The sequence below is a fragment of the Papaver somniferum genome, chromosome 2 (genome assembly GCF_003573695.1).
Source record: "Papaver somniferum cultivar HN1 chromosome 2, ASM357369v1, whole genome shotgun sequence".
NCBI classification, from domain to species: Eukaryota; Viridiplantae; Streptophyta; class Magnoliopsida; order Ranunculales; family Papaveraceae; genus Papaver; species Papaver somniferum.
In genome coordinates, this window is record NC_039359.1 from 215,797,344 (window position 1) to 215,819,437 (window position 22,094).

Sequence of the window (22,094 nt, forward strand, 5' to 3'; positions counted from 1 at the left end):
TGCTATTGCACTACACCATTTATAGGGATTAGCAACGGTGCTTGGAAGTTGCTGACTGCGGTCGCAACGGTCGGTAGACGTTTCAAAACACGGTGTTGCATTTTTTCGCAACGGCATAAGATCCGTTCCGACTCTTGGTCAGCAACGGAGATTTGCAACGTAGGTGACGTTGCGACCCTGTTTATTCGCAACCAAGGTCTGTCGTTGCTAAGCTGTTTCTAATTAAGGAATACCCCTACCCGGAACTAAAATGTTCTGTTCTGGTTCTAATTTACTGGTTCTGGTTTTAACTTAGCAACAAATTAAAGACGTTGCTAATATTTTGCAACATAAAAATAAGTCAAGTCTTCATTGACCTGGTCAAAATCCATTTCCCCCCACAGTTCCCCTTGCAGTTACCCAATTCCCCACAGTTCCCCCCTGCAGTTACCCAATTCCCCACATTCATCATTTCCACAGATATACTTTCATTCATTCAACATACATTCATTCATTCATTCAACATACAAAACTGTATCAAATTATGAAAATGGATTCTTCAATTGATTTTAACAAAAAGTATGAGTATTTGATACAAATGTGTTCTAAGTATCACAACAAACTAGTGTACACATTAGAAACATCCTTGGTTCCTAAGTTCAGTTAATGTAAAGTTACGAATTCCTAAGTTCTTCTAACTTAAATCACTACAAGGAGATACTACATAAACTTACAAATCTTGCAGCTGCTAAGGGACCTAATGGCTGCTACTTTGCTGCTTTGTTCTCCAACCTTTCTGATCTCATGAGCATCATTCAATTAACCTGCGAACAAATCATCACAAATTCTTCTAATCAGATATCCAGTATGCTTACAAAGATTGAGTCGAAGACTAATAGGCTATATAATCAAATCAAAAGAACCCACATACTTCACAGTTAAGGAGCATGTTTGGAGTTGGACTATTTTTGAACAAAAAAAACAAAAGATGTAACATACATAATTACAACATAAGTTCACAAATAGAAAAAGCCTAACCCGAAGGAAAATGGTAGGGGCTTCCACGTTTTCCTATGCCAGCACCACGCCAACCTCTGTCCGAATAAAATAAGTATCTGAATGGGCAAATGGAGACACCATAAGGACTTCGTCCTCCGCAAGTATCAAGATGGTTTGGCACGAACTCTTCTACTGTCAAGGGTTTATCTCCAAGTTTATGTCCATTCATCGCAAGAGCTTTTGGGAGAGCTCGGGGATCGACAAACTCAATGATAGCATCCCTGCAAACACAAAAGCGCCAAACATTATAGTGGAACAAGAAAAAACATCAAACAAGACATGAAACTCATCGAGTTAACCACAAAACAGATTGGATTGCTTTTTGAAATCAAGATATGGCACTGATCATAACCGCAAATATTTCAAGGGATTGCAATGCACAACTGTGATATAAAATCTACTAACCCACAAACATCCCTATCACTACTTATATGGTTATGTTACTCTTGCTATCAATAGACAACTTTATATAACAGGTTAAATAACATCATATAGATAGTAAACTACTTTTACCAGAAAAAAATTATGCAGACTCACCTTTCAAGAAGACTTTTTCTTAATCTTGTAAGGGTATTTCTGGTAAATAGAAATGCTGCTGATCACAAGTGGCAATGCCAAAAGACAGTATACAGATGGTGGTTTTCCATCAAAAATAAACTGCAGCAAAGCGGTTACCAGCAGCGCTGAAACAATGACAAATACCTGCATAGATACATGAAAAGATGAGAAAAGATGAACAAAATGCATCAAATTATCTCCCATTATGAGAGACCAATCTGTGAGGGAAGGAAGGATAGCATCTCTCCTTACTGTAGTAACACTCAATCACCATGATCTTTTAAGAAACCTTAAAAGCACGACCACACTTTTTGTTGACTTCTCATTTGAATTTACGGCAGGCTCTAACAAGTGCCTCGGCAAATGTCTCTATCAGAGTCTCTTGGACACTTTAGAACTTAGTACTAAATTAAAGAAGTCTTCTGGGATTGTAAGGAAGAGTGTCCAAACAGATTGGGTAAAGCAAAGGGAATGCAAGAATATTTTCCATACTACAACCTGAAGACTACATATTTACAAAGTTTCTGAGTATTCTACTTGCCTTGCGGACGCCACCGGCATGAGCAGTAACAAGTCCAACAAGGATCCCACCAACAGCATTGGTTATGACTGGTATCTGAGCCAATTAAAACAACATACATAAAGAGAAATAAGACAATAAATAAAAATAACATAGCACCGTACTACTACAACCTATTCGGCGGTGCAAAACAGGATTAATACCATGAAATAAGCCCACAGACAGAGAGAAGAAGCGAAGCCCGAGAGTACAGATTCAACTAGAACAGGATTAATACCATGAAATAAAATCAGATCCGCGTCACTGCCACTAGAGCCTTTCCCTTGCCTTCCCCAACGCTTAATAGAACAGCTGCAAGAATCAACAAGACAAGATCCCCAATTTGCTGAACTGATTGCTTTTGCCTGTATATAGGACCCAGAAACGACATTGTCAAAGACCGTAGAAAGTGGCAACTATGCTGACCTATTTACGAGCATAATCAAATCTCGCATCAGGATATATATGACAGTTATGGCCTGTGGGGTATATCTTAATTCTCAGAAAAGCATATACAGCCTATTCAATTTTTACTATCAGATTACTTTACTGAAATGAATATTGAATGGGAGCAAAGACTATGGTGTCACAATGAAAATTAGTAATAATAGTTGCCAAACCTACCGCAATATGAGATATGTAAAGAAAGCCGTAAAAAGCAGCTTTGTCTGGTTGAGCATTGAGAGGGTAAGGGAATCTAGATTCTTGTAGGAGATCTGCAACAAGCTATTTTGCAGTGCATATATAGCTGCTGGAAGGCCTGATGCCGTCAACGCACCAATCAAAGTCTACTCTTTGTACATTTCTTTTCAAATTTCCTTATTTCATAATGAGAAATAGTGCACAAGTAACCTACGGAAAAGAAGTTCTAATCATGTCTACATAAAACACAAATAACCAAGCAGCAAAATAAACAACTCTATTTTGGGGCTTACCTTTGCTACTTCACATGCCAGAACAGATGAAGTCGCGATAACCTCTCGCCTGCAGTACTATGTGATATATGAATTTTCCACCAGGTGATACTGACTTAAAATAAATTAGACGAGTGAGCACAGACATATCGGAATCTATCTAGATAAACTCATACTATAGAAGCTCATGTATACTACCTCCATACACAGTTAGATGGAGATAAAAGAACTGCAACCTCCCAAGATGAAGTACACTTAGATTAGATTGAGATACTAAAGAAACGAATTATCAAGCATAGTCCAGATATATGAATATCTGAATTGACAGGTCAGATCCTGTTCACTAATAAGAAACCAGTATTTGTTAATAACCAAACAGAGATAGCAATTTGAACATTAAGAACAAGCTTCATAAAGTTCTTAAATAGTAGTATATGTTAAGGTGATTGAAGAAGGAGAATTTGGTTGAGTTTTTCAAAAGATTTAAGATTGACTGAAATAGAAGTGTAGAAAGAAATAAATAATATAATAAGAGTCATGAAAATCATAGATTAGTAACTCAGAAGCAGCAACAAACCTTCTTGAAGACCCAGAATGATGTTAGTTGAATACTCAGAAAACCTGTAGTTCCAGAAAGTGCACATATCCGAAGAATGCTAGAATATTTTTTTTTAGACGAAATCCTAGAGGTTCATATATTGTACAGACATGATATATTTTACTGTAAATGCATTCATAAAACTAACTGACCATAAACACATCCATCAATCATGTTATCATGACATATCTAAAAACTGATACAATCAGTTGAGCTGCAACATAAAAATAATAGGTGCATTCCATGTGAATTAGGAGTTCAGAACATCCCTCGCTTATCACTTCATTGACCATTTGTTTTGCATCTTCAATCTGTTCTTCTGTACCATCAATGTACACAGTCCTTTCTGTTGATGTCACTACGGGAAAAATATACATCTACAACTGGAGATTTACAACACTTCGCTATACATCGTAGAAAGTCCTATGTTTTACAACTGGTTTCAAAGGAAGAGTTGTCGTATATCATCACTACCAACCCTTAGGAACAAGGGGTTGCGCTAAGAAAACAAACGACAACTCCTTTAGCAAAACTGTTGTGACGACATTTAGGTATAACAACTTTGTTTCATAAATGTAGTGACTTAGCCTATCACAATTCTCACAAGTGTTGTTGAAGAACACAAAAATATGATAATGAAAAATACGTTAGAGGGGAGATTCGAACATGAACCTAATGCATGGATGTCTAGCTCATGAACCATCCTTACCGTTCACAAGTTTAGGTTTTTTTTCTTTTTAATAGAAACGTATAACAACACTTATAAGTGTTGTTGAAGTTAAAATATAGAATGTGGGAAAAAATGAGGTTTGGGGGATTCTCATTTCTGCTAAATTTTTCTCACTTCTGCTAAAAATTATTTTGGTCTCCGGTTCTACTAAATTTTTCTCACTTATGCTAAAAACTATTTTCTCTAATACCTCCCACTAAATTCTAGAAATTTAGGATTTTTGAGATTGGGTAGAAATATCCAAAAGAGGGTTTGTTTAAGGTTTCAGAGAATATTCTGATGGAATCTTACATGTAAAGGGTTCATCTTTACAAATTTTTAAGGTTTCGTAGAATATTCTGAATGAATCTTATCTGTAAATGGATGGATTCGTCGTTCTTACCAAATTTTTGACTTATAGTAGTCCACTCATGGCCAGGATCGATCTGGGAGCCTGTTATGCATACAATATGCAGAAATAGGGTTTGTTTAAGGTTTCGTAGAATATTCTGAAGGAATCTTACCTGTAAATGGATGGGTTCGTCGTTCTTACCAAGTTTTTGACTTATACTAGTCCACTCACGGCCATGTTTCGATCTCGGAGCCTGGTATGCATACAATATGCAGAAATAGGGTTTGTTTAAGGTTTCGTAGAATATTACAAAGGAATCTTACCTGTAAATGGATGGATTCATCGTTCTTACCAAGTTTCTGATTTAGAGTAGTCAACTCGCAGCCAGGTTTCGATCTCGGAGCCTGGTATGCATACAATATGCAGAAGTAGGGTTTGTTTAAGGTTTCTTAGAATTTTCCGAAGGAATTTTACCTGTAAATGGATGGATTCATCGTTCTTACCAAGTTTTTGACTTGTAGTAGTCAACACCCGGCCAGGTTTCGATCTCGGAACCTGGTATGCATACAATATGCAGAAATAGGGTGTGTTTAAGGTTTCGTAGAATATTCTGAAGGACTCTTACCTGTAAATGGATGTATTCGTCGTTCTTACCAAGTTTTTGACTTAGAGTAGTCAACTGGCGGCCAGGTTTCGATCTCGGATCCTGGTTTGCATACAATATGCAGAAATAGGGTTTGTTTAAGGTTTCGTAGAATATTCCGAAGGAATCTTACCTGTAAATGGATGGATTCGTCGTTCTTACCAAGTTTCTGACTTAGAGTAGTCAACTCACGTCCAGGTTTCGATCTCGGATCCTGGTATGCATACAATATGCAGAAATAGGGTTTGTTTAAGGTTTCGTAGAATATTCCGAAGGAATCTTACCTGTAAATGGATGGATTCGTCGTTCTTACCAAGTTTCTGACTTAGAGTAGTCAACTCGCGGTCAAGTTTTGACCTCGTAGCCTGGTATGCATACAATATGCAGAAATAGGGTTTGTTTAATGTTTCGTAGAATATTTCGAAGGAATCTTACCTGTAAATGGATGGATTCGTCGTTCTTACCAAGTTTCTGACTTATAGTAGTCCACTCCCGGCCAGGTTTCGATCTCAGAGCCTGGTATGCATACAATATGAAAAAATATATTTTGTTTAAGGTTTCATAGAATATTCCGAAGGAATCTTACCTGTAAATGGATGGATTCATCGTTCTTACCAAGTTTTGTGTGTGTTTAAGGCTTCGTAGAATATTTCCATGGAATCTTACCAGTAAATGGTTGGATTCATCGTTTTTGTGCACTTTGAAACTTCTTGGTTCATAGTTTGTAAGTCGTCATACCGAACTTGAAGTTTCAATCGACACTGAGCTTCATTTTCATCAATTTCGATGATGTATCATGCTAATTTTGAAGTCAGAACCCTCTCAGAGCTTCGTGGATCATAGATTATATGCCATTATACAAAGTTTGAAGTTCGAATCGACATTGAGCTTCATATTTATCGATTTTGATGATGTATCATGCTAAGTTTGAAGTCAGAACCCTCTCAGAGCTTCTTGGTTCATAGTTTGTATGTCGTTATACCACATTTGAAGTTTGAATCGACACTGAGCTTCATATTTATCGATTTCAATGATGTATCATGCTACTAATGTGAACTAAAGCTACTTCATGACCTGCATGACTAGTCGAAATTACTTCATGACCTATGTAACTAGTCGAAATTCTAACCGGAAGCACAAAGAGAAAGCACAAAAGCACAAAGAAACACACCAATTATCGAATTCATTTCTTATTTTTCAGCTTCATTCTTATACATTTTTTGGATTTTTTTATATCAGAATGTCGATAACAATATGCTAAATTTATTCATATTTTTTTTGGATTTTTTTCGTGTCGAAGGTTGATAATAAAACCGAATACATGAGTGCGTATTAGAACAACGAAAAACACACATGTTTCTTAATCCGTATGAGCATACCAAAATACAATCTCAACCGTGAAATTATTTTCCCAATCCGTATGAGTGGATCAAACAAAATCTGGTCCGTCCAACATTTTAATTCATCCACCAAACCCTCCCTCAACCACTCGAACTCTATCTCTTTCTCTCTTTCTTCCTCTCCTCTTCCTCTCCCCCGAAGAACACCTCTCTTCTTCTCTCAATCCCTCTTCTTCATCTTCATTTCTTGATTGAATCGACCCATATTAGTTCTCATCTGCAATTTCCGTTCTTGAGGAAATCGATAAATATCATCGAAAATGCGATTTCTTCTTTCTTCTTTTTCGTTCTTCTTCTCTGCTCTTCTTCAGTTGAAAATCGAGAGGTGAAATTGAGGTATGGCTTGAGGAAATTTAAATCGTGAGGATGTATAAAAGAACAAGGAGTTGGTGTTTCTGCTAATTATGAAGAAGAAGATTGAATCCTGTTATGAATCGAGAACTAGGGTTTTCTCAGTGAATCGTTAATTGAGTTAGAAATGGAGAAATTAAAGATGGGTTTTGTGAACACAGTATGATGAGGAAGATTTAGTGATTGATGTGTGAGTTTTAATGAAGATTAGAGAAGCTAGGGTTTCTGTTCTTTCCCAAAATAGATATTAGGGTTCTTGGATGTAATTGAATCAAGTGACTGAAATTGAAATTGAGGTTTTAGGGAAGGATTAGAGATGGGAATGTTTGATTTGAAAAATTAGAGGCCGTGGTGGTGGTAGAGGCAGAGGAGGCAGCAAAGGAGGAGGTCGTGGTAGTAAAGTTATTGGGTACAAAGTCTGGAATCCTTTTAGATCAAAGCTTGCTGCTGCTGTACTTGGTGGTGTTGACAATATTTGGATTGTAAGTATTATTTGTGTATAATGTTTGGGATTTTTCACTTTGTGTTTTTACTTTTTTTTTCTTTGTCATTGTTTTGATTTGCAATTTCAGGTACCGCCTGAGTTAGACCTAGAGGTGGTGCTAGTGGAGGAGGAGGAGGTAGATGGAGTGCTAGTGGTGGTGGTAGTAGTGGTGGTGGTGGGAGAAGCACCGATGCACAAGCAGGTTTGTTGCTCGCCCGCATACTTATTTTGTTTGTATTCACTGGCTATTAAAGATAGTTATTAAGAAATGAGATCTTATGTGTTGAATCAATGGGAGATAGCTGTTGATTGCTTCTATCGACGATGAAGCTTGAATAAGTATTGAGCTCGAGCACAGTGGAGAAGAGATGCTGAGATGAATTCAGGTGGAAGAAAAGGGGATCTTATGGTAAGTTTATGGAGTCATGGTTTATTTATTTGTGTATTTTTGTGGGGATTTAAGGGTTTTTTATAATCTAATTGAATCTTGGAAATGATATAGAGGTCTAATGGAATTATTTGTTTAGGGTTTTTGTTATTCAATGCTTTTAGAGGTTAGGGTTCTTATCAGGATTTGAAATTGTTGAGTTCCCAGTGATGATTAACTACCGTGTTTATTCCTTCTTATTCGTGTTCAGTGACTTGTGGGTCTTTAATTGATTCTATCTACAATGGGTTTTTGACAATTTTGTTTCTTGTTTGCATACTAAGCATGATGAAATTGAAGCAATGTTTTTTAAAAAGAGAGCATGTTCAGGAAATGACTGAGATTATTCTTGGTTTACAAGGAGATGTTCCCGCGGATTCTCGAAAAGGAGTTCATTATGTTGGTGGAAAGTAAGATTTCACATCATTTTTACTATTTCATTGCAGGAAGATCATATAATTTTATTTGGATTGACTTATTATTTTGTTTGGTGTGTTGTAGCAACAAGGTTGCTGCTTGTGCAAAGCATTTCTTTGGTGATGGTGGCACAACAAAGGGTATTAACGAGAACAACACAGTGACTGACTGGCATGGACTACTCAGTATTCATATGCATGGTTATTATAATTCAATCATCAAGGGTGTATCAACCATCATGGTTTCGTACTCAAGCTGGAACAGCGAAGAGATGCATGCTAACTGTGATCTTGTTACTAACTTCCTCAAAGACACTCTTAATTTCAGGGTAGATAGAAAACCCTCTTTGAACTAGACCAGAATTAACTAAACTAATTTGGACCAAGAAAAATGAAGGCATGACTGACAGACTGTTGTTTCTATTGCTTGAATTATGTGTTAGGGATTCGTCATTTCCGATTGGCAAGGTATTGACAGGATTACTTCACCAGCAGGCACCAACTATACTTACTCCGTCGATTATGGGATTAATGCCGGCATTGACATGGTATGATGGCCATTTTGACATAAACTAAAAGTTCAATGTTAGAACTACAGTAAGTTACTTTGATATATTAAATGTTTTGGGTATTTCTGCAGATCATGATTCCAATGAACCACACTGATTTTATCCATGATCTAACCTACCTGGTTGGGAAGAACGTAATCCCCATGAGCAGGATTGACGATGTTGTGAAGAGAATTCTGTAGGTAAAATTCATGATGGGCGAGCAACCATATGCAGAGACAACGGGGGACAACCTTAACTTAACAATTCCTGAACCTGGTTTGAGCACTATGAAGAACGTTTGTGGCTCTATCAAGTGTGTTGTTGTTGTTATCTATGGACGACCTCTTGTGATTGAACCTTATCTATCAGATGTTGATGCTCTCGTAGCTGCATGGCTCCTGGAAGTTAAGGTCAAGGTGTATCAACATTGCAAGGATGCCTCAAAATACTTTAATGGGCATGGAAGATCGAGAACATGTCAGAGGTAACCAGTTAAGAGTTAGGATGCCTCAAAATACTGTTCCAGTTGGCGACATCAATTTGTTTGAGAAAGAAGCAGATTGTTGTTGTTTATATTGTTTAGTGGTATGTTGTTTTTTATTGTTTATACTTGAACTTCTGTAGTAAGATTTTGAATATTCGTTTTGAATATAGGTGATGATGTAAAGAAGGGAACTTCTGTTGAGTCTTTCAGTTTAATCCAATTGTTTATTTACATTTCAGTTTAATCTAGTTGTTTCTTTACATTTCACATATAGTAGTGATAAAAGTGAAATATATATTCTGAAATATGGGTTTGATCTTATTCACAAGTATTGTAAAATAGTTTATTTACAATCATAACTATGTGTTGTCCAAGATAGTCCTACTACACATAGTATAGTTGTATCAAGGTACTTTTACAATGCTAACAAGTGTACTAACTGTAATATTCACAATACTAATAAGTGTTGTGTTAAAAATTTATACGATATGCTACTTATGTTGTCCATGATTGTTCTACAATACAAGCAAGAGTTGTGTTAGGTTATCAAAAAAAATCGAAAGAGAATCACAACATTGACAAACTATTGTCGAACCATGAATCACATCACCCTTTACAACACTTGTCAACCATTGTAGAAAAACTTGGACTTTCTACAATACCCCCGTTCCACAATGCATGAAATGGAGTTGTCGTAGGTGTACTACAACGCTTATCTTGTGTCGTCAATGATGATTTTTCCCGTAGTGTGTGTCACCAGGAGGTGGATGCAATGGAATCAGCTGGAACAAGTAAAAGCAACAAGAAATTTAGTCAAACAATTATATGCAATATACTGCAGACAAAAAATGAGAGTACTAAGCAGATTAGCAATACAAAAGCATGATAAGCACAATTTGTAATATATCTCACCTGAATACGAGCTCCTGAATTCGCTTGCATAGTTTTTATCGTATCTCCTCCTTTGCCAATGACCAAACCAACATGTAAATCAACCCTCGTTATGACATCTAAAGAGACCTAACTGAAGTGCATTATCTCTGCGCAATGCAGAGCGCTAACTTGCCTTGTTGTTTGGAACTTTCATTTGAAATTGGCATGCCCCATCCCCAGGTGGTACACCGAATCTCCTTGATGCTAGACCAGAACCTCCCGTTTCGGCCTGCTTGATTGGTCGAAAACACACAAGCAAGTAGTAACAACCCATCAGCATACAACGGTGTACAAAAAAAAATCAAATCACCACACTTAATATTTTCCAATTCTGTACCAAATGGTTTATCCTTACTCATAGAGGTTCGCAACATTCTTCTACATTGTACATTCTAACAAAAAACAACAACAAAATAGTAGTAAACTAACAACCAAGTTATTGTATTACCTTAGATAAAAAATCAGTAATCAACTGCTCAGCCTTAGCAATCTGTTCGGAATTCCCATAAGTTCAACAAGCCTAGTCTGCGAATGTGGATCAGAATCCATATCTCTAGTTACTTGAATCTTAGCTCCGGACTGTAATTGAAGATACTTAATAGTTTCACCACCTTTACCAATAATAACACCAACTCTCCCATTAGGTATCTCAATCTTCTTACTCGAACTCTGAAATCCATACGAAATCCATATGGAACAAAAAACACATAGTAAATACCATGACAAACATTGCAATACGGAATTGAGAAAACATGTATTCCTAAGATTCTCTTGTGTCAAGTCTTGCACTGAGGACAAGAGCTATTCCCCTATCTTCTCTCATACTCACAACAAGGCCAGTTCTTCTTCAAACTTTGATGAACTGAAATGACATTACCAAAAAAAACCATAAAATCAGTTTATAACTTACAACCCAAAAATACAAATCAAACCCTAAACTGAAAATACATCAAAACCCCTAAAAAACTTAACATAGAACAATATATCAAACTTATACCTTCAATGTTCTTCAGTTCTCCAAAGTCAGTTCTTCAATCTTGAAAAACCCTAAAATGGAAAAAATCAATTCGTATTAGATTCACATATGAAACCCTAAAACCGAAAGAAATAGAAGAAATCGTGTTAACCATAAGAGTCTTACCGGCTCAAAACTCTCAACGGATTCAGGATGAATACCGTACGAAAAGGAAAGACTGGGTACTATCAGATAAGTCATAGGGTTTTTCAGTTAGCATTAAAATAGCATTCATTGCTTTTGAATAGGCTAAACTGTTGTAACAACTTCTCTGATTTCTTGTATAAATAACATGTCGACTCCATAGTTTAAGTGTGGAAGTTATTCACCAAAATCCATTTTCTAAATTGGTATCAGCCTTGATCCAATCTACGCTTCCAAACACTTCAAAACAAACAGTAAATCACCAAATATGTCGACAACAACTCAGCTAAGAAACATCCAGATCCATCATCTGGTAACTCTCAAGCTCACCGAAACCAACTACCCACCGTGGAAGACACTGTTTAAACCAATTCTGAAGGGCCATGGATTAACTGGCTTTATTGATGGTACAAAAATCATACCTCCCAGAACACTACCAGATTCTGATGCTGAAAATCCATAGTTCAATGCATATGAAGAACAAGACTCTCTTTTGGTGGGTTGGCTGAACTCAACTCTTACCCCATAATGTCTTGGGGTTGTACGTGATCTTAATACATCTAAGGAGGTATGGGATGCATTGGAGGCAGAATATGCTCCAAAGATAAAGTTTCACCAGATGAATCTCAAAAAGCAGCTACACAACTTTAGCAAAGGTAACAAATCTTTAAGAGTCTTTTTAAATGAGGATAAAGACATATTTGCACAGCTTGCAGCATCTGGATATACAATCAGTGATGATGAAAAGAAGCAATCCATTAGCAATGGGTTTAACCAGGCGTATGATTCGATTGTCTCCACCTTAAACACAATGGAGAACCTGAGCATGGATCTGTTTCACTCACATCTTCTCAACTTTGATATGCGCATCACACGTCAGCTTGATGAAATCCAACAACCCATTGCACATGTTGCAACTTCATCTACATCGGGACGACGAATACCCCAACACAACTACAGCCATCAAAATCAACGACCTTTCCATTATCAACAAAATCAGCCTCAACGTCGTTTCCAGTCTCCTCAGCAAAGCAACAACACTGCTGAGAAGTGTCAAATCTGCAAGAAGAAAGGTCACCTTGGTGATAGATGCTGGTTCCGTTACAAACCAAGCAACAATCAACCAAAATCACAGGCTGCGTACATTGCATTTCCTGAAGCATCATTGGGAACCAATGGGTAAATGATTCTGGTGCTACCAATCATCTAAAAGCTGATATGAACAACTTAACAATCCCTCATGAATATACAGGCACAGAACAAGTGTATGTGGGTAATGGTAATTCACTAAACATTACTCATACTGGTAATGCATCTTTCACACATAACTCAAGATTATTCTATTTGAATAACATTTTTCATGTACCCAGCATCAAGAAAAACTTGTTATCGGTTTCCCAATTTTGCAAAGATAATGGTGTTTTCTTTGAGTTTCACACATCCCATTTCTTTGTAAAGGACAAGGCAACGGGAAAGCTGCTGCTGCGCGGACTGAAATAGGAATGGACTGTACATTCTTGACGGCCTTACACAAATCAGCAAACCGGGGTCTCTTCAAGTTAATGTTTCATCTTCCATGCCGACATGTTATCAACGTCTGGGTCATCCTATGCTACATACCGTGTCTAGTATTTTCCATAGGTTTTCGCTTCCAGTTTCGAATACAATGTTTAATTTCTACAACTCTTGTCATGTTAGTAAAAGCAGAAAACTTCCCTTTTCTCTCAGCAGTACATCTTATGATAAACCATTGTCTTTGGTTGTTTCTGATATCTGGGTCTCCCCTAAACTATCCAGGTCTGGTTTTCGATATTACATGCTAATAATGGATGTTTATTCTCATTTCACTTGGGTGTTTCCTGTAGTACAACGTTCTGATGCTCTGTCCATCTTTATATATTTTCGTAAACAAGTTGAAAATCTTACAGATCATAGGATTAAGATTTTTCAATCTGACAATGCCTTAGAGTATAAAAAGTTTACAAAGTATTTGAATGAATCTGGTATTCAACACAGATTTTCTTGTCCTCATACATCACCACAAAATGGAATAGCAGAGAGACGTATTCGCCATGTCACTGAATCTAGTTTAGCAGTTTTATTTCAGGCACATATGCATTCATCATTTTGGGCTGATGCGTTCGTCACTGCCTGTTACTTAATTAATCGTCTGCCTAAATCATCCAGAGAAGTCAAAACTCCACTAGAACTCCTTTTTCATAAAGAACCAGATTACAAGTTTTTAAAAGTTTTTGGTTGTCTAGTTTATCCTTGTCTCAGATCTTATAACTCGAACAATCTAGAACCTAGATCTCTCTCATGTGTCTTTATTGGATATAGTAGTTCTCATAAGGGTTATATTTGCTTACATCGAGAGACTGGTCGGATTTATATCACACGACATGTAAGGTTTGAAGAACAGTCGTTTCCATTCAGCCCAAAGCAGCAGTGTGTTCCGGTGCACAGTCCAGGTAATGAGCCTTCTGATATTTCTTTTTTACACTCTCCTCCTTTTAGGCGTAGACAATATCTCTCTACGCACCAAAATATTGTAGTTCCATCTCCAGAACTACCATCAAGTATGGGCACTGATATGGTCAGTTCGGAACACTCCCATGCCTCTCCAACTACATCTATATCACATCTAAATACTCACACTATCTCTGCTGCTGATTCAGTAACAAGTATGCCACTTCAAGACCGCTCCGACGTAAATACTTCTCATGCAGTATCCTCTACTCATCCAATGCAAACAAGGGAAAAATCTGGAATCAACAAGCCTGTTCAAAAACTATGTTTGTGTGCAACTAAACACCCACTCAATGATTCCGAATTCATGGAACCAACATGTTACTCAGAAGCATGCAAACTTCCAGAATGGCGAGCGGCTATGGATAATCAAATAAATGCTCTCATCAAAAACGGAACATATTCTCTAGTTCCATTTCAACCAGGCATGAATGTTGTTGGCTCAAAGTGGGTTTATCGTGTAAAACAAAACCCTGATAGAACCATTGATAAGCGTAAGGCTCGACTGGTGGCAAAAGGTTTTAATCAACAGGAAGGGGTGGATTATGGTGAGACCTTTAATCCAGTTATAAAACCATGTACTATACGGCTAGTTCTGACCATTGTTGTGATGAACAATTGGTCGTTGAAGCAACTGGATGTTGAAAACGCTTTCCTCCATGGAACTCTGGAAGAGGAAGTCTATATGAAACAGCCAGCAGGATATGTAGATACTAATAATCCAACTCATGTGTGTAAACTGCATAAGTCGTTATATGGGCTAAAGCAGGCTCCGCGTGCATGGTTTTCTCGGCTCAGTAACCATCTCATCAAACTTGGCTTCAAAGGTTCAGTTGCGGACACTTCCTTGTTTGTCTTGAAAACCAAACAATCAATTACATATGTGCTGGTTTATGTGGATGACATAATTGTTACAAGGTCGAACTCTTCACTTGTAGCTCGACTAATTCAAGAACTGGGTGAAGAGTTTGAAATAAAAGACATGGGGGATCTACACTTCTTTCTGGGTGTTGATGTTATAAGGCAACGTAGTGGTTTAATCCTCTCTCAGCGTAAGTATATAGCAGATCTTCTCAAACGAACTAAACTAGATGGTGTAAAACCAGTGTCCAGTCCGTTGTCTTCAAGCTTGAAGTTACGGCAGACGGGCAGTGATAAATTTGCGGACTGTACCTTGTTTTGCAGCATCGTCGGTGCTCTACAATATCTACATCTCACGAGGCCAGATATTTCCGTAGTTGTTAATAAGGTGTGCCAGTATATGCACAATCCTTATGTTGAACATTGGGAACAAGTGAAACGTATTCTTCGATATCTAAAGAACATAATAGATTATGGCCTTCATATACAACCTTCACGTGATTTTTCTTTGCATGGCTACTCAGATGCTGATTGGGTTGGCTGCCTAGATGATCGTAGATCCACTAGTGGTTATGGAATTTACTTTGGTGGGAATCTGATCTCGTGGAGCGCAAGAAAACAGAAGACAGTCAGCAAATCTAGCACTGAGTCAGAATATCGAGGCATTTCCATTGCAACCTCTGAGCTAATTTGGATTGAGTCATTGCTTCTTGAACTTGGAATCAATATCTCTGCACCAGTGTTTTGGTGTGATAACTTGGGCGCCACGTATCTTACAGCTAATCCATTTTTCCATGCTCGAATGAAACATATCGAGATAGATTACCATTTTGTAAGAGAAAAGGTGGCTAGCAATCACTTGAAGGTGCGGTTCATCAGTTCACGTGATCAAATAGCTGACATTTTTACCAAGGGTCTTCCAACACCAAGATTTCAGATCTTACGTAACAAGTTGCACATTCGTAAACTCGGTACAACTTGAAGGGGAATGTTAACCATAAGAGTCTTACCGGCTCAAAACTCTCAACGAATTCAGGATGAATACCGTACGAAAAGGAAAGACTGGGTACTATCAGATAAGTCATAGGATTTTTCAGTTAGTATTAAAATAGCATCCATTGCTTTTGAATAGGCTAAACTGTTGTAACAACTTCTCTGAGTTCTTGTATAAATAACATGTCGACTCCACAGTTTAAGTGTGGAAGTTATTCACCAAAATCCATTTTCTAACTAATCGAAAAACTGAAATCGAAATTTTCAGATTCACAAATGAAATCGAAAAACTGAAGCAAAGATTAAACCCTAAATCGATAAACTTAAATGGAACCCTATAATTCTATAAACTTAAATCAAAATCTCTCAATCCTAGAATCAAAGTCTCTGAATCCCAAAAATCAGAACTCAAACCCTAGATATATAAATTTGTAAACCCTAAAAAATATGTCAAAGATTATACCTGATGATAAAGTTCTACACGATGATAGAGTAGGGTTTAATCTTTCTGAATAAAGAGCTCAGTTGAGCAGGGTGGAGATGGAGATGGATATGGAGATGGAGAGGAGGGGAGAGGAGAGAGCGAGTAGCTGCTTCTGGTGGAGAAAAAATGAAGAAGGAAAGGATTAAGGGAGAATAAGGCTAGATTGGGATTAAGGGTGGAAACAAAAAGAAGAAGTCTTGACCAAAGTTTGACTTGGGTGTGTTTATCATCTCTAGTGTTCCGACCGCACACGCGCTTCACACGCTTGAGCAAATCCCGGTTGTAATTCGCAACCTACACAGCGAGGTTGAAAAATTAGTAACGTATTACTTCTGTTGCTAAATTTTCGCAACGGAGATTAGCAACAGCCATTTCGCAACGGATCTATTTCCGTTGCAAATCTGGGTTGCAAATCCCTTAAAGTGGTGTAAATGTGCCAGGCAATACACAACGAACACCACGATTATTTTGTTGACACAATACAAAACAACACACCCTCAAGCATGGCATAACACGACATTTCAAAATATTTGGGACGGACAAAACGACACATAACATGGTAGGCTCGTATTTTAATGGACTGTGCTGGGATGTGCCGGCCAGTTTTACACCTTTACTATATTGGGAGAAAAACCAACCTATATGGGCTTTGTTCCGTGGAGTCGAAAATTGAGTTTCCGCCTAGTTAAAAGTTGGCAGAAATTGGGTCCGCCTAGTTAAAAGTTGGCAGAAACTGGGTATCTTCCTAACATAGTATATATGCTCCCATTTGAGAAACCGATTTTCTAAAGGCATGTATATTTTTTCAAGTTTTATAAAGTACTTCCACAATTAGTGACTTAGACATGGCTCATAAAGCTGGTCATTTTCTCCCTGACAAAGTATATATATCACGAGATATTGAATTACCAACGACATAAACTTGCATTAATGCTCGTACTTTAATGCAGTATATGTTTTTAGGTTCCAACAAAACTTTTCTATCTTCACATTGGAGTTTCTACAACACTTTTTGTTGAATCATACAGTTAGATAATAGAATAGTGTTTAGATAAAAGTCTTACCATTTATTTTTTCTTCTCACCGCACACACCACCACCTAATTACAGTTGGTGCCTTATCTTATATTTACTCCTCCCTTTACTTTTGTTGACTACATATACCTCCTCTTAGAATATGAATAATACATGAAAATATGAACCTTAAGTCTGAGTTGGTATCAGAGTTTCCATGGTGAAGTTGATTACTTCTTAATAGAGCGAGTGCTTCTTTACTTCAGTCGATTATTATTCCGTTGTCTTAAGGTTCTTATACTTGTTCTTATTTCGACAAAAAATAAGTTTGTCTTGACCCATTAATCTTTATTCCTTTTTGAGATAAAATACTTCATCTTGAGCATCTTCATTATATCAGTGATCTAGTGTAATATCACCGATATATTGTGATATTTCTTTGGAAGCTTAACCCCCATTTGCTTATCATCTACACTTGTGAAATCTGTAGTCGCTATCCTCGATCTACTAAGGACGTGACTGAGATTAATTACTCTTGATTGCTTTTGTTTTTCCTTGAATATTTATGTGTTTGTGTTTACGGTATCCTCAAACATTTAAACAAAGATAATACTTGTTTTTTGTAAGTCAGGAGACTATCTTGATTGTCTTTGCCTTTACTATTAAATTCAAACTAGTAGGACTGTTCGATTATTATGGTTAACGGTGACGAATCTGGTGCTTTTGTTACGCCAGTAATGAATATGGTATCATCCCAATAGCCTATTTCAATTCCATACGGGGTTAAATTGAATGATAAAAATTTTACCCTCTGGTCTCAATTTTGACTATGTTTGTCGGGGGGGGGGGGGGGGGGGGGATTCTTAACTGGGTCTACCTCAAAACCTACCGAACAAGGGAATTTGTATGATGAGTTGGTTATGAAAAACTCACTTGTGAAAGGATGGCTTGTTGGTGTTGTGGAACCAGAATTAATGAATGTTTTCATCCGCTTACCATCTGCAAAAGAGATATGGGACGCTGTGTCTCATAGATATTATGAAGGGGCTGATAAATCGATTCTTTATGATTTATCCCGTAAGGCTATGGCAAGAAAACAGATGGGTCGACCAGTTACTACATTTTTTTCAAATCTTACTACTATTTCACAAGAGCTTGACTATCAGAAGCCAATTATTTTTACTCAGGCAGATGTAATAAAAATTCGAAAAGAAGAAATTGATGAAGAGAGAGTTTACTTGTTTCTAGCCGGTCTTGATGATGTTTATGATTCGATTAGAGGAGAGATACTTCGTAGTACTCCTCTTCCAGGACCTGAAAAGGCTTTCTCTATCGTGAGGCGTGAAGAACAATGTCGTAGTACTATGATGAATCAAGAAGTTTCTTCTCAGGTAGTTATGGCAGTAAAAAAAAAATACTCTTAATTCCTTATCCCAACAATCTCTTTCAGTGAACAGTAGTGGGAAGTGTACTTATTATGGCAACAGTAAGCACATCGCCAAATACTGCTTCAAGAAGATTGGGTACCCAGACTGGTGGCAAACTCGCTCCAAGACTGAGAAAGGAAAAGGAAATGCGGTTTTATGTACCACCGTGGAGCCGGTACCAATAAATGCTACTACGAATATAACCGAGGACCCTTCTTTAGCTACAGACCCTATCATTCTTCAGCAGTCAGGTAACATGGGACGTGCCTTATTAGCTGCTAACTCATCTAAGGATCACGGTTGGATTCTTGATTCGAGTGCGACTAATCATATGACTTTTGATGCCTCTATAATAAAAGACATGTGCGTCCCTGATTGTTCAACTGTTTGTAATGCCAATGGAGTTCCGTATCCGATAACATGAGCTGGGAGAGTGGATTTAAACTCTTTTTTGACCTTGGAACATACTCTGTTAATTCTATCTCTCTCTAATAATCTTTTATCACTATCACAAGTAACTGCGTAATTAAATTTCTTAGTATGAATCTATTCTACTTTATGTCTTCTTCAGGATCACAACACTGGGGAGATAATTGGGCTTGGTACTAAGAGAGAGGGGTTGTATTAGGTAGATGATGTATGCGCATGCCGTTCTCTGTCATCAAAGGGATCTTCACGCGCTTACAAGGGAATTCATATGATGAGTGGGTTATGAAAGATTCACTTGTGAAAGGATGGCTTGTTGGTGCTATGAAACCAGAATTAATGAATGTTTTCATCCGCTTACCATCTGCAAAAGAGGTATGGGACGCTGTGTCTCATAGATATTATGAAGGGGCTGATAAATCGATTCTTTTTGATTTATCCCGTAAGGCTATAACAAAACAGATGGGTCGACCAGTTACCACATTTTTTTCTAATCTTACTACTATTTGGCAAGAGCTTGACTATCAGAAACCAATTATTTTTGTAGTTGCAGGAAATCCTACACTACACCCCTCATATGTTTTCATTATTACTCAACTCATTTTTAGATTTACACTCTCAATTTTATTGATCCATCTTTGAATATTCTTACAAGAAAAGATAAAGGAATCAAGAATGACCTCTGCTCTAGACTTTCTCTCTCTTATTTACTTGTTTCTTACTCAAAAAGATCTCTCCCTCTCTCCTTTACAACTGAATGACTATTTATAGGGAAATACATAGTGGATGACAGCTAATCTGTCCTTTATTTTCGAATATGACTTGCGACATTCTCGCAACCTTACAAATCTTAATCTCGCAAACTCTCTAATTTTCGCAGGACCATCACATCTTTCTCATGATTTTAGCTGACGTCGTTTATTATATCATTTCTGAAATTGTTCTGCGACGCTGTTGTGTTGTGTTGTTGATACCTTCGCTAAGATACTATTGTTGCGAGATTATGATCCTACATCTTTCCTCTTCTCATATCTTTTCTGCGAAGTAGAGAATGATGTGAGAAATGCCGCAGTTATCCATCGTTTCATATTCTGCATTTATCACACGTATTTTTTCTTCCATCCGTTTCTTGACACGTCTTCTGTAACCGTTGCTTTTCAACCGCTCATGTCTTTTCGTCTTAATGGTGTTTATTTCTTCGAGTAAAAAATCTTCCTTATATATTCTTCTTACTTTTCTTCTCACTTTCTTTTTACTTTCTATTCCCTTTTAATTCTCTCATCTCTGCAACTCTATTGTTCTTCCGTAAATTCCGCTACTGTAGTTCTTCCTTCTTCAATCTTCTTACTTTTTATTCATTCCCATACTCTATATTCAAATATGCCTCCAAGTGGCCATAAACATGAGAAGAACTTAAAAGACGTTCAAAAAGATCTTGCAGAGAAAGGTTTCACACTTTCTACCATTCCTAGTGAAAGTGCCAAATCAATTCTTTCTATCAAACTTTTTTCTGATCAATATTGTGATGATCAATCAATCATAATTTCGCTAGGTCAAATTCTCGCAGGTCTTCCCTTTCCTCTTTACGACCCAGATATCCCTCTGTTATATGAAATTCTTGCTCATTCGGGATTTTCGCGAGCTATCTTCCAATTGAGTGGGGATTGCATCCGTCTGATGCTAGAGTTCGCTAATCGTGGTGTTGGTAAAGGATCTCTGTACTCCAAAGCACTTAGGGATCCTAAATTCGCAGACTTAGAAATAATTGCTGAGAAATATATACAGTAGCAAAATTCTTTGAAAATTATGAATTGATCTCCATGAAGAAAGAGAATACTCGCTGGGGTATTCGTTTGAAAAGGAAAGATAACATTGATGAAGCGAAAATACTTATGCAAGATATTGATTGGCATTCTGGTAAGAACACAACTCCTCGCCAATCCAAAGATGATAAATGGTGTGTTTTTCCCTTGATGCTAAGAGGGCCTTATATTGCTGGATCAAATATTCTTCCTGAGAATATCGCTACCTATCAACCATGGGTATTCTCTTGGACCGAGAAGGAGAAAGAGGTATTTTTCTTCTAGTTTTGCTCACTTTATATTTCTTTATTTGTCTTTATTCTTTTGTTCGCTGACCCTTGCGATATTCTACAGATCCAAAAACTGAAAGATAGTTATAACAGGACTGGGAGGGCTATCTGTGTGTGAAGATTATTGCTGAAATAGAAGAACCTGCTGATGTTGCGAAGACTGGTGATAAAAGCAGAGGTGCTCTTCGCAGAGAAAAATCAACTGCTCCTCCTTCAAAGAAAAGGAAAGTCCGTTCTTATTCTCCTTCAAATATTCCTTCTCATGAAAATTCTGAAAGTGACAAGGATGATGAGGACAATGATGATCTTGCCGCAAGTGAAGATTTTCCACCTGAATCTTCTATGGGTAAGATCTCTGGCCTCTTTTCTGATTCTCTGCAAGGAATGGTAGATATCCAATTCGCTAATACCTGCAAAGCTCTCGCTACAATTTGCGATGTCCCTTTGCTGGATGGTGATAGTTCTCTTCGTGGAGTTTCTAGATCAGTGACTCCCGACTTCTTGCATTCTCTTAATAGTCTGGTATACTTTCATCCTTTTACTTCTTCATTGTCATAAATCAAAATTTTTTTCTATATTAATACTTTTTATATTTTCTCGCAGGCTGGAAAAGCTTCTTTTGTTGTTGCCTCAGATCTAGAGAGGAGACGCGAAAATATTGAAAAGAAGAATCTTCAATTTCGCACAAAGAAT

At 37.4% G+C, this 22,094-nt stretch overlaps 2 pseudogenes; both read right to left on the minus strand.

The window, feature by feature from the left end:
• Positions 1-551: 551 nt before the first annotated feature.
• Positions 552-3,273, minus strand: LOC113352845 (annotated as a pseudogene).
• A 564-nt stretch (positions 3,274-3,837) lies between these two features.
• LOC113352846 lies at positions 3,838-11,961 on the minus strand (annotated as a pseudogene).
• Between the last annotated feature and the right edge of the window lie 10,133 nt (positions 11,962-22,094).